The 17,591-nt window shown below is 50.5% G+C and overlaps 1 long non-coding RNA gene across 1 annotated transcript; it reads right to left on the reverse strand.

The window, feature by feature from the left end:
* Positions 1–12,686: 12,686 nt before the first annotated feature.
* On the reverse strand, positions 12,687–16,985 carry LOC144366954 (uncharacterized). The gene is made up of 3 exons (XR_013426173.1): positions 16,853–16,985; positions 16,122–16,388; positions 12,687–14,713 (listed from the first exon to the last, which is right to left on the reverse strand). It is a non-coding gene; the product is annotated as an uncharacterized LOC144366954 (long non-coding RNA).
* Positions 16,986–17,591: the final 606 nt, after the last annotated feature.

Genomic DNA, 17,591 nt, shown 5'->3' on the forward strand with positions numbered 1-17,591 from the left:
GCCAGGGTCCCCTGGGATATTTTTGCACAAGTTGTCATGAGCCCACGTGAACCGTGCACCGCAGCCTCGCCTCGGGCTCACAGAGGGCCTGTCGCGGAAGCAGCAGGCAATCTGCAGATGTGCACAAAACTTCATGATGCACACTCTCCTGTCCTCGGGTCCCACGGTCCCTCTCCACCCCGACACGCTTAACGCAGGGACGTCATTTCGCCCAGAGGTGCAGATCCCTGTGAGAATGGAAAGGACGCTGCAGGGAACTCGGTGTCCTGGGCTTCCCCACAGGACTCTCCAGCCAGGGACAATTCCCCTCTGCAGCTAATGCCTAGTAATCTTCACACATGAATAGCTCCTGCCGGGCTTCTGGTGTTCGCACCTCGGGCGACTCGGTGAGAGGGACTTTGCAGCTGCCCTGTTGCCGAGAAGCCCACAGAGTTCAGCCCCAGGCCTTTGCTGATAAAGGACTTTTGAATAGGTGTGACTGTGGCGGAATCCAGCTCCGGCCCAGGACGGTGGCCCTCGGTCCCTCAACAGGTCTGGTCTCATGAGGTCCCGCTGAGGGACCGTGAGGTCTTCGGCTGCGCTGGTGCTGGCTGTCGCTCACCGTGGAGCAGCCTGTTTCACCTGAAGGGAGGGTTTCAACGTTGCTGGCTTCTCCTGTCCCTGTGAGGACTGATCTCAGGACAGTGATCCGTGGTCCCCTGAGGAGAGGCCCTGCGCGGCTCCTCAACTTGCAGCCGACGTTCCGTGTCCCCGACGGCAGCTCCCTGCCCACACCCGCCACCCTGCGAGCCCCTCTGCTTTCAGGGGTGGCGCGAGGATGGTGGGCTCTGGCTCCCTCTGTCCCTGTGCATCTTTGGAAGCCTGGCCATCGACAGTCTCCAGCTGAAGAGCGAGTCTCGGCTCTGCACGGGGTGAGAGCGGCAGGTGGCAGCGAGGGCTGAGGGGAAGCCATGTGCTAACGGGGAGCTGGTCTCCACAGGACTCGGCGGACCCAGGGGCGCTCACGTGCTGCCTTCACCTGGGTGCCACCGGGAGGGCCGGCAGCGGGTGTGTCCCAGAACCTCAGGGTAGGACGCAGGAAGACACTGCATGGGGCCTGACTGCGCTCTCTCCCCTCAGGCTTCCTCTTGGCTCAGCAGCCCAGTCCTCTCCCACCAGCCTCCTCTCATCCGGTCCACAGAGCGGAACTCGAGAGTCCAACCATGCCACCATCCTGTCCCTGCCCCAGGTCACCAGGGACGCCATCCCGATTGGCCCTGCATGGCCACCCTTCAAGCCGCTGCAGCTGGAGGCCAGGGACATGGCAACCGGGTGTTCCCGGGGCCATCCCTGACTTGGGAGCCAGTGAAGGGGCTATTATGAGCAGCACCTTCTCAAGTCCATCGGTCTTAGTCCATTTGGGGCTGCTCAGGATGCAGAGGTCATTTACAAAGATCGGAAATGTATTGTCTCGGGGTTCTGGGTGCTGGGAAGCCCCAGATCAAGGGACCGGCATCGAGGAAGGCCTTCTCCCTGGTCATCCCACGACAGAAGAGCCCAGAGAGACTGGACAGAGCCAGAGATCAACCCGCAGCCTCCAGCCCCTGGATAATTGATCTCTCGATGAATTGATCGATTCCCTGGGGCGGAGGAGCCCTCAGGACATACACACCTTCCACTGGGCCCCGCCCTCCAACTGTCACCTTGGAGAGTGGGTGTCCAGCCCAAGCTGGACATAGTCCAGCCAGAGCAGGGCACAGTGCGTGCTTAAGAACATGACAATACTTTAAAGTCATGGTAACGCCCCTTATCATTGAACAGCTGTTTAGTGAAAACCCAGTGGGTCAGCACGAGGCTAGGCTCTGAGGGTTTAGGCAGATGGGGTCCAGACCCACCGTGGGCAAGTAAACAAAAGTCAACAACTTGCAAATAAAATTATAAAAGGAATAACTGCTACACAAAGAACTGAAGGGTGAAGTGATGGAGCACTGGATAAGTGGACGGGACACATGGAGGCAGGTGTGCCTGAGGCTCCTTTGGGGAGAAAAGGTCAAGTATCTGAAGAAGGAGGGGACCCCATAGAGGAGACGCAGGCCCCGAGGTGGGGAAGGACCTCGGATGCCCTGTGAGCTTAGAGAGGTGCACAGGAACAGCTCCGTGGGCCTCGTGCTCCGTGCTGAGGGACGGGGCTTTCCTCTAAGGGAACCAGGAAGGTTTGCCGGAGGCCAAGGAGGGAGAAGAGGCACTGTCTGACTTTGGGTTAGGATTATAGGCCGGCAGGAGCAGAAACAGGAGACCAGTCAGCAAGTCATGGTTGTTCAAGAAAAAGAGAGTGAAAGGTCAAAGAGCCCTTGGGAGAGAAGCCGTAATGGGGATGGACAGATGCTGTGGCCCAGACGTTGGTGCCGCCATTCACAGGTTGGAGTGGAATCCCCGTAGGGCAGCTTCAGTAGGCGGGACCTTCGGCAGGAGATCAGGGCATGAGGGCAGACCCCTCAGCCGTGGGATGTGTGTCCTTAAGAAAGAGGCTGAGGGAGCTCTTTACCCTTCCACCAAAGAGGAGCAAGAAATCACCAAAACACTGTGAACTGGAGAGCAGACCTCACCAGACAGGGAACCTGGGCCCCTTTATCTTGAACTTCCAGCCTCAACAATGGTGAGCAATACACGCTGCCATTTGTAAGCCAGTGGGTGCTGTTTTGTGGATAGCAGCCCAGACCAAGAACAGAAGAGCCCAGACGCCAGGGGTATGGCAGGTCGGACACCAACCTTGACTGACAAAGAAGGAAAAAGAGGTGAACGGCAGATGACCCCCGGCTTACCGTGGAGGGGCAGGGTAGATGGTGACACTTTCTGGGATGGGCAGACTGCATGACTGGCAGGTCTCCACCAGGTCGAAGCAAGTACTCTGCCTCCCAGACATCAAGGTTCCTGGGCCCCGATCCAGTGACAACTGCTGACCAGTTCTGCAGTCCAAGGCCTCCGGTCCTCACTGGACATCTCCCCAACATCTGCCCTCAAGACCAAAAAGCCCAGGACGCTTAGAAGAAGAAAGGCTTTGGGTTGAAGCAGTGTTAGGAAGCAGCAAATCAACCCAAATATCAATTCTTCCCCCTTCTATCTTTACATATTGTTAGGACAATTTGCTCAAAGTCCTTTATCTCCCTTTTACTCTAAAAATGGGGAAGATGGGACAGAGGGGAAGAGGGGACAGAGGCATCTCTCCATCCACAGAGATCCATGGCTTAAACCAAACACAGAATGACAATATTGGAGGAAAAATTACATTAAAATTGGACATGCTCAATCTTTTTTTTTTTTTTTTTTTACATAATGCCTTTTTATTTTTATGTGGTGCTGAGAATCGAATCCAGATCCCGCCCCGTGCTAGGCGAGTGCTCTACCGCTGAGCCACAATCCCAGCTCTTCGCTCAATCTTTTTTCCCGTCGTCCCTATTCCCCGAACAATACAGCATCACAACTATTTTGTAGCATTTACCTTGTATTAGGCAGCATGAGTAGCCCAGAGATCATGGAAACTACATGGGGAGATGTGCATAGGTTATGTGCAAACTCTACCTTGCTTTGTAAAAGGGAATGGAGCATCTGCAGATTTTGGTACCTGCAGCGATCCTGGAACCAACCCCAGAGATACCGAGGGAAGACTGCACTTCTTCATAGTATTCATCTTGAGGCTGGGAACAAAGCTACATATGCAAAGCACTTTCCAGAGAGCCTAAGTTATGCTGGGTGTTTAATACACATTGGATATCATTATTCTTAGCATTTCTTTCTTTTGCCTTTTTTGAGTAAATTTATTACCAGGCACCAATTTGCTGCTTATCCAGAGAACCTAGGAATAAGTTTTGTTTGTCTTTAGCTCTCAGACTAGGAATGTTTTGTAGTGCTATATTTATTCGGGTAAAGAATACCACCACCAGGAAAACAGATATTCAACTGCATTTTCCCAAAGTAAAAATGAAGATGGATGCAAATCATTCTTTTTTCTGATTTGTAAAGTCATTTGGCTAAAATATCCTAGCAAGATATAGAATTGAATTTTATTTACCTATCTACATTTACACATGTAACTAATTTTTTGTTATTTATATGAAATGAGAAATAATCCAGAAATTCAGGGCATATGGTCACTGATCAGTAGATTTTTAGCATTTCTTGCCAAATTTTTTGTTGTTGTTGTCACATAGACATTTCTTACAGGTTACTATGGTTTGAACAGATGTCAAAGGCTCTGTCCCCACAGTGGCATGATGGAAGGTAGTAGGACCTTTAGGAAATGCAACCTACTGGGAAGTTCTTAGCTCATTGGGAACATGACCTTGAAGGAGATTGTGGCACCTCTATCTCTGCCACATATTCTCTGTCATGGCCATCTGGCACACCCACCAGAGGCCCACAGTACTGGGTCTGCCCAATCTTGGACTGGAAATTCTAAAACTGTTGCCAAATTAGTCTTTTCCTTGTGTAAACTAATTGTCTCAGGTATTTTGTTATAGTGACAAAATGCTGACTAATACAAAGATTGAAGAAACAAAGTGTCTCAGGTACCTCTTTTCCTACAAATTTCTAAGCATGGAGCAGACAGAGTATGTCCACTAAATAAAGTTTAACCATCTCTTTCATGAGGTTAGAACTTGGGCTGTCTAACGTGACTCATTCCATTTTCCACCCCCACCCCAGCCATTCATTCTCTCTTGGAAACCATCTCATCAGGAGATAACCTAAAGGCCAACTGACCAAGTGTCCATCTGGGTAGAAACAAGTGAGATAAAGTAACATTCCCACTGTTTTAGTGCCATTCTAGAACCACTACTGCCACTCCCACCGACCACACTCAGCTTCCCTTGCAGAAAACACCGGCCATTCTGCCCTGTCAATGGGCAGGGTTTCTTCCTGTTCACAGAATCAAGGTCATCTGCAGAGATTCCCACAGCAGGGCTCCTCTCCATCTGGGTGGCACCCCGGTGAGCCACAAATATCTAACAACATCTAACAGATCAAAGAAGCAGTTCATAGCAGACAGAATAATGAATCCAGACGAGGTCCATACACCCACATCCTCAATACCAGTGAACACCTTGCAATACTCTAGGATGTGAGCACACCTTGAGCTGGGCTGCTCCTGCCTGGATGATCCAGGAAGATTCAATGTGATCATAAGGGTTCTTTAAGTGGGAAACAAGAGAGCAAGGGTCAGAAATCGGAAGAGACTACTCTGCCAGCTTTGAAGACTAGGAAGGGGCCCCAAGCTCAGAGATGTGGCACCTTCTAGAAGCTGGAGAGAGGCAAGGACATGCATCCCCCAGCACCCCCGAGAGGAGCGTGGCCCTGCAGACGTAAATTCTAACTGTATGTTACATAGTTAAGTGCAGCTAACTCTGTGTTGAGTGCAGGAAGGCCCATTTCAGAGTTCTGACCTCCAGTATTGCGAAGGAACACATTCACCTTGTTTTGGGCCATCGAGTTTGCTGTCGTTTGTCACAGCAACAACAGAAAATCAGCCCTAAGACGGAGAACAATCAGAACCCTGAAGGGCAACAAGAGTCATCATGTCCTCCCTGGGCTTCCTAGAAGCCTCTCGGGGGCAGACATCCCAGCGGCAGAGCGGCCTGTGTTCTTGACCGAGTCTGGTCTCAGTCGCCCAGACTCCTGGAGGCTCTTCACCACGGCCCAGTGAAGGCTACCGGGCACACGTGTGCCACACAGCGTGGAGGAGAGTGTGCAGGAGGGGAGAAATCAGTGGCCACTGTACCAGCCAGGAAAGAGGGACTCAGGTCCTCTGCTGGAGGGAGGGCCTGATGGATAGTGGGTGGCCTTTCACCTTCAATGGCACCTCCTCAGAGGGCTCTCACCCCACCCATCCAGAGCCACCCAGGCAGCGTTAGATGACTTGCTTTCACTCTCCGCCGACCCACATGTTAAACACCCAACTCTGCCTTGACTTTGTTTCAAACTTACTTGCTCCATCTGTCTAACAGTCTCTGACGTCTCCTCATGTACATGTTTAGATATTCACTTATTATCTATCTTCCCCAGCCAGAATGTACGCTCCATGAGAAGAACAGGTCTGTCTGCCTTCCTCAGACCTACAGCTTCAGGGGCAGCGGCAGTGCCCAGCACATAGGAGGTGCCCGATAACTCCAGGCAGAAAGAACAAATAAAAGTTGAAAGGTCTTAGTTACTCATTGGATACAGGAGGAAAGAAGGGTTGACTGACACATGGCTCTGACGTGCTTGGCCTCGAGTGGCTGAGACGTGGCAGTGCGTGACAGAGGCAGGAGATGGAACAAGTAAGTTTGAAACAAAATCAAGGCAGAGATGGGTGTTTAACATGTGGGTCATGAAGCATCAGCAGGAGGTCCCAAAGACATCTGAACTTAGCGCTAAAATTCATCTCCTCCCCCATCTTCGTCCTCGCCTGACCCCTCTCTTCCTCTCCCCTGCCTTTGGTGACACCACCATGTAAGCAGTTACCAGCAGGAAAGCTGGGAGTTCAACCGGACTCTTTCCCTTGCTCCACCAACATCCGCTCAGGCCCCTGTCCAGGCTGCCAAAGTGAATTTGCAGTCACACTTGTTCTTTTATAAAAAGTCAGATATTTTACATATGCTGCCCTTTCCTCTGATGGATAGCTTCGGTGTGCTACCTTGCAGTTATTTTTGAGAAAAATGAATACACTGATTCAGTCCCTTCAAGGTGAAGTTAACATTTTACAATGAGTGAGAAAGTAAACTACCATTCAAAGGACACTTCTACCCAAGAGGAATTTGAAAACAGACATCGGGCAAGGTCTCCATCGTTTGGTGACGAAACAACACATAAGGGGGCCACGCGTACAAATGTTTGTATCAGACGCTTTAAAAACAGGGCCTAACGCACTTGCCCTCTTTTTTTTTTTCAAACAGAGGTTCAGCAGACCTGCAACCTGTTCATTATCATTATGAGAAATATGGACACTTTCAATCCGCCTACAGGAACAAAGATACTCAGTCACTAGAATTTCATCAAAAATATTTGCATGATTACTACGCAGAGCTGAGGACCCATGCAGTAAGTGAGTTTCCACTTGGAGACACATCAGCTCATAAACCCCTTGCAGCTGTATCAGTCGTTAAAATAAAAACTCAAACTTAGAGCAAGACCAGTAGTATCTCAAGACATAAGCCAAATTAAAAAAAATAATAATTAGGCATATTCAGCCAGGAGGATTAGGGTTATGATTCTAAATGTTTTTAAAATGTGATGATGATGATGATGATGATGATGTTTTTGTTTTGGTGCTGGGGATGGAACCCAGGGCTTTGTACATGCTAAGCACATGCTCTACCGCTGAGCTCTACCCCCAGCCCCTGTTCTAAATGTATTAATCTCATTTCACTTTCTCCTTTCATTGCTTCTATTTTGGAGTGTTTTTAAGTGAATACCATGTGCTATACAATATAGATTGCAGTAAACATATAATTTACCTGAACCATAACTACCATGGACGGTGTGTGTGAGATTTCTTGACCACAGGACACTTGCTCAGGGCTCCTTGGGCCCACAGCTTGGAAATCCACCCACAGCTGCCTGTTTTACAGAGCACAGTCCCCTTGTGACCAGCAAGATGGGCGGAAACATACACAGAGGTGTCCTGTGCCCGGATCGGATGAGACCCGAGGATCTGGGTGCAGCAATAAGGCTCCGTGCAGTTTGTTGGTCCCACAGCCCCTAGCTGGCTGCCTGGATGAGGGGAACAGAGTGTGTTTCTCCAGCCCTGGCTTCCAGCCCTTGCTCTTTCCCTTTCTCTCAAGAAGCATATGGAATGCCAGCAGGGGACAGCCACCACATTACAGGGATAACCTTGAGTCTGCTCTAATTGGGTTTTTTTAAGGAGTCAAGCCATTAGGAGCCTACTACTTTATTATTAGTAACACATTACTTGGCTGCACCCTGGTGAGTCAGGACTCCTAGGCTGAGAGCCTCTGACTTACAGAAGCCAACCTCAGCTCCTCGCAGTGCCCAACCCTGCTCCCGCTCACATCTCCCCCCACCTCCCGCCTCCCGCCTGGCCTCTGTGGCCTGCGTCCTCTGCTACTTCTCACCTTGCTCACCTTTACCAGAATTTCCTCCTCTCCCCATCCTGGCCCCTGCCCCCACCCCAATTCCTGCTCCAGGAGCAGCTGCAGTACCTCCCCAGAGAAGCGCCCTCCCTCCCCAGGGGCCATCTCTGCCGGCCCTGCCCCTGGGGCAGGCCATGACTGCACCACACTGTGGGTTCCCGAGCTGGCCACTCCCCGCGACTGTGGGGCATCTCACCGGCCCCCTCCCTGGGCCTGGCCCGTAGCAGGGATTCCACAAATGCTTGCTGAGTGAGTGGCAGTCGCAGTGACGGAGGACGCAGAGCATCCGGAAGACGCTGGGTATCTATCTGGCACTGACAGAATCAAAGGTTAATCTGATGACAAAACAGCTATATTTAATTACTGACCCTTCACTGCCTAAAAATATGGTTTGTTGTCAAAGAATGAGCCATGAGAAGGAAACCGGACCAGAGGAGGAGATCCGGAAAGGAAAGGAATGGAGAGGTCTCTGATCCCACCCAGATGAGGCCACTTCTCCACCCTCACTACCCCGCGGCTGGGGAGGACGGGAGAGCCCCAGAGGCCAGGCTTGGACGCTTTAGCTGCAGACTCTCGGGGCCCGGGGCAGTGTGGGCTGGGGGCAGTGTGGGCCAGGCAGGGTCTCTCAGGGGGCCTGGGGAGGAACAGAACTGCTCCGTCCTTCCAACCACTGGTGCAGCCATGCCCCTGAGTACCAGCCTCGCGTCAGTAACCCTGTCTGTACTCTCTCCAAGACGATAGCTGCTCCCTCAGACGCTGGTGAAAGCAAACAACCCTTCTCAGGGGTGGATGGAGCCAGCTCTGAACAAGCATGGGGTGCGTTGGTTCCCGCTCTTGTCCCCTTAAAACTTGCCCTTGCAGGTGGCTGGGAAGCGCTGCCCTTCCGCTCCGCGATGCCTCCTGTGCCAGGCTTCAGTACCCACCCGCAACTGGGGGCACAGCACACGCCCCTCCGCTTCCCCTTTGCGTACTTGGAGGAGAGTCTGACGCAGTCTTCACCGAGTGCTGAGGACCTCCGCCAAAGCCTGGCGTCCAGCTGAGCCAAGTCCTCCTCGGCCAGAGGCCTAGCAAGGCGGCTCTGCCACCTGTGACTACTTCTCACTCGGCCGTCCTTTCCACAGTGTGGCCCCTCGGGAGGGGAAAGTGGGGCTCCGAATAGGAGCTGAGTGTGCGCCGGGTCATTTGAAGAGCAAATGGATCCTTAAAAATCCCTCTAAAATCTCAAGTGCTCGTTGAACACAACTAAGTCTCCTGAAGGGTGCTTTGTCACACCTCCCCCACCCCCACGCACCCTACCTGTGCCAAGTCTCAAGTCCCATCAAAACCCCCCTTCCTTTATTTTTAGTAAAAGCCTGGGCTCGCGCTCTCTCTCTCTCTTTCTCTCTCTCTCTCTCTCTCTCTCTCTCTCTCTCTCTCTCTCTCTCATCTCTGAATAAAGCATGATCTACTATAGACCCCTGCACCTGGGGTAAGTACAGCCTGTGGAAGTTCCCCATTGAAGCCTGTCTGGGCAGCCTGCACTGGGGTCAAGAGATAAAGGCCACCAATGACCCAGGAGCACGGTGCTCCCTTCCCCAAATGGTTTAGATGTGAGGTGTCCCCCAAAAGACAATGGCAGGGATGCGTGGAGGTGAAGTGATTAGTTATGAGAGCTCTTGTCTCGCCAGCGGCCTACCCACGGCTGTGGATTAACTGGTGGCGAGTGTAGGGGGTAGGGGTGGCTGGAGGAGGTGGGTCACGGGGTTTGCCTTAGCGGTGTCCATTTGTCCCTGGTGAGCAGAGCTCTCTCTCCTCCCTACCATGTCCTGAGCTGCTTTCCTCTTCCACGTCCCTTCCACCATGATGCTTTGCCTCACCCAGACCCAGAGCCATGGAGTCAGCAAACATGGGCTGAACCTCTGAACCCTAAGTCTAAATTAACTTTCCCTCCTCTCTGTTGTTCTTGTTGGGTCCTTTGGTCACAGCCAAGCAAAGCTGACTAAACAAACCATTGCCTTAACTTCTAACATCGTGAATGATTTTCAACTTTACTTTTCTGTTGGCCTATGGATTCTCTGTGTCTGGCATCTTTTATCAATTATGGGTGTGGGGTTCATTAACCTACACTGTTGCCTGTCATTGGAGATTGTTCATTCTCTTTGGAAGAATAGACTTCTGATGGGTGGTCACTCTAAATTTTATTTATTCGTATAATTTAGATCTAAATAGTAATGAAATACCTCTAATGGCCTCCAGAATGGCTGAAATTAAAATGGAAAATTCCAAATGTTGGTGAGAATGTGGGGCAACTGAAATTCTTAAATACTCACAGTGGGATTATAGGCTGGTTAAATCACTTTGGAACACTTTTTGGTGTAGTGTATTATTAATGCTGAATATATGGCTACCTGATGATGCAGAAATTCTGCTCCTAGGTGCCTATCAGAAATATATATATAATTAATGAATATATATAAATATTTTCACCAAAAAGACACAAACTAGATGGTCATCTGTTCATAATAGCCAAAAACTACTTGGTGATATCTAAAAGTCCATGAGTGATTGATTCCAATCTGCATTTTTAAACAAGCTTTCCCATTGACTCTTATAAACAAAATTTCAGTAATCTTTGTGTTTGATATTCTGAGGCTCTACTTGAAGAATAATCCTAGGAGATTCAACAACTATCAAAATCCACGAGGCTGGGGCTGGGGTTGTGGCTCAGTGGTGGACCTCTCACCTAGCGTGTGTGAGGCACTGGGTTCCGTCCTCAGCACCACATAACTAAATCAATAAAGGTGTCGTGTCCATCGATAACTAAAAAAATACTTAAGAAATCCATGAGGTCAATGTGTTTGAATCAGTTGAAATAGAAAGCTGTTTTTATCCTTAAACTTACAACAGGGCTTTAAGCAACCCAGGCACTTTCCCAGCACTTTGAAAGCTGAGCTGGATGGCAAAGAGAATTTCACAAAACATGCTAAAATTTTAATTGTGTTCTCACAGTCGTGGGCCCAGGGCAGCTGCTGCTGTTGCTCAGTCACAGGGCAGTGTGTGAATAAATATTTCATGGACTGCTGTTTTCCCATGAAGTTCCTTTGATTAAATAAAACTGGAATTTGTAAGCTCAGGAAATAACTGGAAGAAAAAAAAAAAACAACCCTCAATTCTTGGAAACTTTGACAAGAAGCATCTGAGCAGAGCCCTACTCCAGAGTCAAGTGTGAGAGTTCATTTATGTACTGAGGGTGGCTGGCAGCTCTGAAACGGTCACCTGCAAGGAGTGCCCTTCAGATGAACAGCCTTCAATAACACAGATGCCCAATTCTGCTCCCAGGGAGGGGAAGGGACGTTACCGTTTGGGTCTGTAACGTGGCCCAAAGGCTGGTGTGTTGAAGGCTTGGTGTCCAGGGGTGAGGTCTGGGGAGTGACTGGGCCAGAGGAAGCTGGATTCTTCAGTGGATTAGCCCTTCGGTGCTTCAGAGCTGAATGGACCAGGTGGTGGAGCCCTGGAGGGAGTAGGTCACTGGGGATATGACTTTAAGGGTACATCTTGTCCACAACCCTTCCTCTTTCTCTTTCTGTGCATCCCAGCTGCCATGAGGAGAGCAGCTTTGCTCTGTCACACCCACATACTCCCTGCCTTGACATCCTTCCTCACCCCAGGCCTAGGAATAATAGCCAGGTGACCCTGGATTGAAACCTCTGAAACCATGAATCAAAACAAGTCTTTCCTCCTCTGAGTTGAATTTCCTCATGTATGTTGTCACAGCAATGAAAAGTTGACTAGCACACACACTCAGGAGCAAATCCAACTTAAAGATAAGCAAAAGAAGCAAGCCATTCTTGTTCCTTAGGATCTCCGTGGACTAAAGATGTCTAAACAAACCCCAGAGGCAAACCATTTGGAATCACTAAGTATATACAACCTAAAGAGACCCCAAGGAGGAGAAAGGAGAAAGAGGAAGGGAGGCTCCCACACAAATGCAAATGTGACCCCAATTGTACATTGTTATGATTTAAAATAAGGCTTAAAGCCAAATTCTCAGGCACTCCACCAAGTGTTTAGACTCTCTGGGAGGCATCTCCCTGTGAGTAAAGACAGCATGGGACACACCTGGAGGAAGAAGTTCAAAGTCCAAGAGGAGAGGGCCAGACCCACTGCGGCTCCCTGAGCGTGGTGGTGAATGCTTAACACATCACTTTCCAGGGCAGATCTCATGGGAACACACTTCTACTCCACCCTAAGGTCCAAGCTCACTGGGCCCTTCAGATCTCACTCACTCAGCAGGCAGTGAAGTTCCAAGGGAGGGGCAGAGGCGTGGAGCTGGGAAGCCTGTGCGACCTCTGACCCCTCCACGTGGCTCCGGCTCCTCCAGGGTCTGCCAAGTTCGGGTAGTTTTTACAGGAAAATGAAGTTGACTCATTAGGACAGTGAAATGATTCTAAGTGCGGTGAATGCCGCCGTTTCGTCTTCTTAAAGTCGGAAGCTCACCTGGCAGTCAGTTGCTCCCTGAGACCCAAGTTTTAGTCCTCCTAGTGTAGTCCACCGGGACAGCACAAAAGTTTTTCTAACATGAAAAATCATCTCTGACAGTGTGCAGGTAGTGAATTCAGCTTTATTTCAGGTTAAAAGACAGCTTTGCTCACAGACAGCAAAGACAAACCGAGGTGAGGTGACCATGGCCAGCTCTGGCCAGCCAAGGCCCTCCTCCCGCCAGGAGGCAGAGGCTGGCCCGCCTGAGCGCCTGAGCTCTCATTGAGTCCACCTGAGATTCTTGAACAGCACTGACTGCTGCCTGCCGAGTGAGGCCATGAGTTGGGGCTAAGGGGACCTTGTGGGTCCTCCATTCCATTCCATTCTGACATGATTTTGGACCAGACTCTGCCTCACTCTCCTTCTGGGACAACCAAGAAACCCAGCTGGGGGACACTTTTCCTTTCCAACAAATTGGGAATCTTCGGAACTACCTGGATCAATTCCCATCAAGGCCCCCGGCCTGGTGCGAGATGGTTCTGTCAGGATTTGTGTGGTATTGGGACTGGACAAAGGTACACGTAAGCTAAATGCAGGCATCATAAACTCCACGGAAGCTGGTGCTTTTGTTGTTTTGCTCAATTCTGTCTCCCCTGGGCCCAGAACAGTGCCTGGCCCATAACAGGAGCTGGGGAAGTGTTGGTGGAGGTGGTGCTGACAAGAGGCCCGGAGCACAGATCAGCAGGAACCAGGGCTTGGCAAGGGGGCCTGGCTCCTGTGAGCTGGAAACAGGAGAGAGCCACCAGACCCAGTGGAATTATCACCACCACAAACATCTTAAAGTCCCAAATCAAGGTCAATCCTATCTTATCAGTGTTTTTTATTTTCACTTTTTTATTAATTCAGCAGACATCTCTGCAGCATCTACAGTGTGCTAGACCTCGTCCAGGTGCTAGGCATGATAAAAGTATAAATAATCATTAAAATGGGCAGATAGTGTTGGGGGAGGAAGAACACTGTGGCCTCAGCTGGCCTGGACCCAGAAGGACTCTCTGAGCTGGGCCAAGATCTGAAGCTGACCAGGAAGCAGCCGGGCTTCTGGGAAAAGCACATTCCAGGCAGCAAGAGCAAAGACCCAGAGAAACCTGGGGCATGGAAAGGAGGGACAGAGAGTGGAGTGCTCCAGGAAGGACCAGGAGGAGGACGGCGGAGGCCTGGGGCCTTAGAGCTGATGATATCCCATCTTAAGGGTGTGTATGTGGTGGTGGGGGGGGGTATAAGAATAATTTAAGCAGGTGGAGCTTTCCTTATTAGCAGTGTCTCTCTAGCTGCTGTACGAAGGTTGGCCTGAGCAGGAGCTGGGAGACCATGGCCGGTGAGGCTACGGCAGGGACGATGCTGAGAAGAGGCCAGGTTCTGAACAGGCCTGCTGCACTGCAGGAGAGGTACGAAGCACATAAGGGTGAGGGTGAACCCAGAACGTCAAGCAAGCAGCAGAGTTCGACGTACTGATCTTTACTAGTACAGGGAGGGTTGGGAGCAGGTGCTCAGGGTGGGTGCAGAGTCAAAAGTCTCTTTCGGCCATGTTGAACTTGAGGTGCATCATTAGACTTGGAAGGTATCATGATATCGAGCAATAGTTGGGAATATAGATCTAACTGTTTGCGGAGAAGAAGGCCTGGAGGTGAGGACTCAGGAGTGCTCAGCCCCCCGGGGCATGGAAAGCTCTGGATGAGCCTATGAAGGCAGACTAGCCCAGCACCACCAGCAGCTGCACAGAGCTGACCAGTTCTACCAGATTGCTGCCATTACCCTGTTCACTCCTAGCCTGATTCCCTTCAGGCCTATGCTCATTCCTTTCACTGAGGCAGTGAGAACAGATTAGGGAAAATCACAGGAACAAAACAAAACGTCTGCTCAACATGAAACCTCGAGGATGATAAAAGTTTCTTTTTAGAGGGAAAAGCAGCAACATAAAGCAAAATGCAAATAATTATTCTTCTTTAACTTGGTTTCAAGTCTGTTTTCCTAGGGAAGCAAATGCCATCTGAAATTCTGGGGGTGGAGGTAGGAAAGAGCTTCCAAACATTCCTTTTTAATGATACCATTGATTCTAGCCAAAGAATAAAGGGATCTTGGACAGCCAGCAGGACCTAGGAGATAAGGAAAGGGAAAAGCATTAACATTTAGGTGACATAAACACAAGGCCATTGTGCTTCTCACTCTTTTAGAATATTCTACTCTGAAATCTATGAGGCTCATTTCAAATATGTGTGATTTTCATTTTAAATGGTCAGGTCTCATTGTATTTGCTGTGATGAACTTCAAACCACATCTACAATGACAGGAGGAACACTGAAGCTTGAAGTCTAAGGCAAACACATTTCCATCTTTGCCACGGGGAAGCCACACAGACAGCACAGGATGTTTCCTAACCCAGCCCCCAGGTCCCCGCACAAAACTAGGCTGTATCTATGCTCCGCTGAGAACAGGGGAGGCCTGGGGCGCAGCCAACCTCCAGAAAGCAAGCCAAGGAATTTCCCACGATGCCAAGGGCTGGGGTCTGTAGGGTCAGAGCCTCCATTTCCCCCTGGTACCAGCTCAAGCACGAACAGGAAGAAAGGAAGGAAGGGAGGGAGGGAAAGAGAGACAAGGGAGGAAGAAGAGGGGAAAGAGGGAAGGAAAGGGAAGGAGCCAGGGAGTGGCTGAGTTCTGATCCTACCTGTAACCCGACCTAAACTCCTAAACTTCACCTAGAATTGAGAATCAGTCTGTGAACCCTGCCTGCCCTTTCTCATTCCTTCCTTTCCTGAAAAGAAAGGGGAGGGGGCCGCCCAGGGCTCTCTGTGACCTTACCAAGTGCCACATGCTGCTGGAGGGTTAAGATGAGAACGCCCAGTTTCACTCCCTCTGGAGGCTGTCTCTTGGAACGGAATCTGACCTCACCCCGCGCCTCCCCTACATAACCAGGTATTGTCAAGCCTACGTGGAAATCCGGCTTTTCTCCTCTCACCCTGTCAATTGTCGTACTCACCAGAGCTAGGACGTCTTAACGGGCAAGCTCCTCCTTGCCTCTGCGCCTTCTCAGAGACTCTCTGATCACTCGTTTCTCCTGCCCGTGGCCCTTATTTCTACATTTCCTACCACATCCTAATCACAAAGAAGGAGGCCAAGTAGAATGTTTTTAAAATTCTTCCCAAGTTAGGTCCTTGCAGGTGAATTGTATTAATGGCCCCAGTGCTTTGCCACGTCCCCAGGGGGTGCCCTCTCACGGGAGGAGCCTTCCTGCCCCACCCTTCCTCTGGCCGCAGGCTGGTAGCCTGTTTGGTTCACAGGATGTAGCCCACCTAACTCAAGCACAAAGCCCTTGCACATCTCCCATGCTCAGTGCCTTGCCATTGGAGGAGAAGGAGCCCAGATTAACCTGCCAGCTGCCTGCGCAGCAGGGCACCTGCCAGTCGCTGCAGCCACGTCCACCCTGGAATGGCCACCCCAGACACAGCACAAGCCCAGTCAAAACCAGCAGAGCCCCCAGCCACCTCACAGCTCCTGCACACTCACCAGCAAGCACAGCCCATCCCAGGGCAGACTCGGGAAAGAGCTCGGGGTCAGTTGGCTGCAGCCACTGGCCAAATCTGGGCACCATCTGCTTTTGTATGGTCCACGGGGGCAGGGGGTCAGTCACGGGCCATTCGACTTCATGGTTGAAGATCAAAAGAATAATATTTCATGACACATGAAAATTAAATAAAGGGGCTAGGGTTGTGACTCAGTGGTACAGCGCTTGCCTCGACTGTGTGAGGCACTGGGTTCAATTCTCCGCACCACCTATAAATAAAAAATAAAGGTCCATCAACAACTAAAATGAATGAATAAATAAAATTTTAAAAAAGAAAGAAAATTAAATAAAACTCAAACTTCATTGTCCATCCATATAGTTCTATTGGAACATAGTGACATTTATTTATTCACATGTTGCCTGTGGCTGCTTTTGTGGACAAAGTTCAAACGGTATGGTTTGGAAAACCTGAAAGATTTACCGTTTGGCACTTTACAGAAAAAGATTGCCCACCCTGAACTAAATAAATATTTATTGCTAATTTATCTAAATAAATATGTGTTTGAGCTCTGAGTATCCATGGTGGTTTGTTACACAGCGTCCCTGCAGCAAAAGCTCACTGACACGTCTTCCCACTTGAAAGCTCCTCTCTTTCTCTTTTTCCCTCCTAGAAAGTCCTGGAGGAGCAGCGGGGCCTGCAGTCAGAACCAAGCCAGCGCCTCCTTAGCCTCACCTGGGCATAGGGACCAAGCCCTGGGGCCACGCTCTCCGGCGACGGATGCCAGCATCTCTAGGAACATCCCAGACTTCCCTGGTTCCCCATGGGAACCGCTCTGCCACCCAGGCCAGCGAGGGGACCAGGACCTTCCCGGCTGACAGCATCACACAACATCTGAGCGAGGATTCCACCCACCGGGCACATACATGCTCAGAACCTGCCCAGGAGCAGAGGGAAGGAGGGGACATCGGAAAGCCCAAAGGAAACCCTGTGTCCACCTCGAGCACAGAGTTTACAACGTCAGGCTACAGTTTAACCCTGGAGTCCAGAAAGGAACATTATATCAGCCAAGAAAGAAAAATGAAGCCCCATTTTCTTCTCCCCTCTGAATATCCTGTGAGCGAGTTCTGCAGCCTGAGGTGAATGTCGTGGGAAGGAAGAACAGATGAATGAGTGAATGAAGGGAAACTCCCCACCCTGCCGCTGAGTGCTCTTCCCACCAGCTGCAGGCCCTGGATCCAGGAAGTAACTTGCTTCTCTTCTTGAAATGACCTCCACCTTCAAGGAGCACGGAGATCTGGCTCCCCTCATTTATGCCTAAACCCTCTCCCCTGGCCCCTGGTCCCTGGGCTCAGGGGTAATGGCCTGGGAACCTTGGGGACCTTCACGTGGACCACACTGGTGCCCTCAGGTGAGAGAAGCTGGGCTCTTTCTGCAGACGTTGGCCCTGAATCTGTACGGAAAACCTTCCGAG

Source organism: Ictidomys tridecemlineatus, chromosome 9, assembly GCF_052094955.1.
Source record: "Ictidomys tridecemlineatus isolate mIctTri1 chromosome 9, mIctTri1.hap1, whole genome shotgun sequence".
In the NCBI taxonomy this organism is placed as follows: domain Eukaryota; kingdom Metazoa; phylum Chordata; class Mammalia; order Rodentia; family Sciuridae; genus Ictidomys; species Ictidomys tridecemlineatus.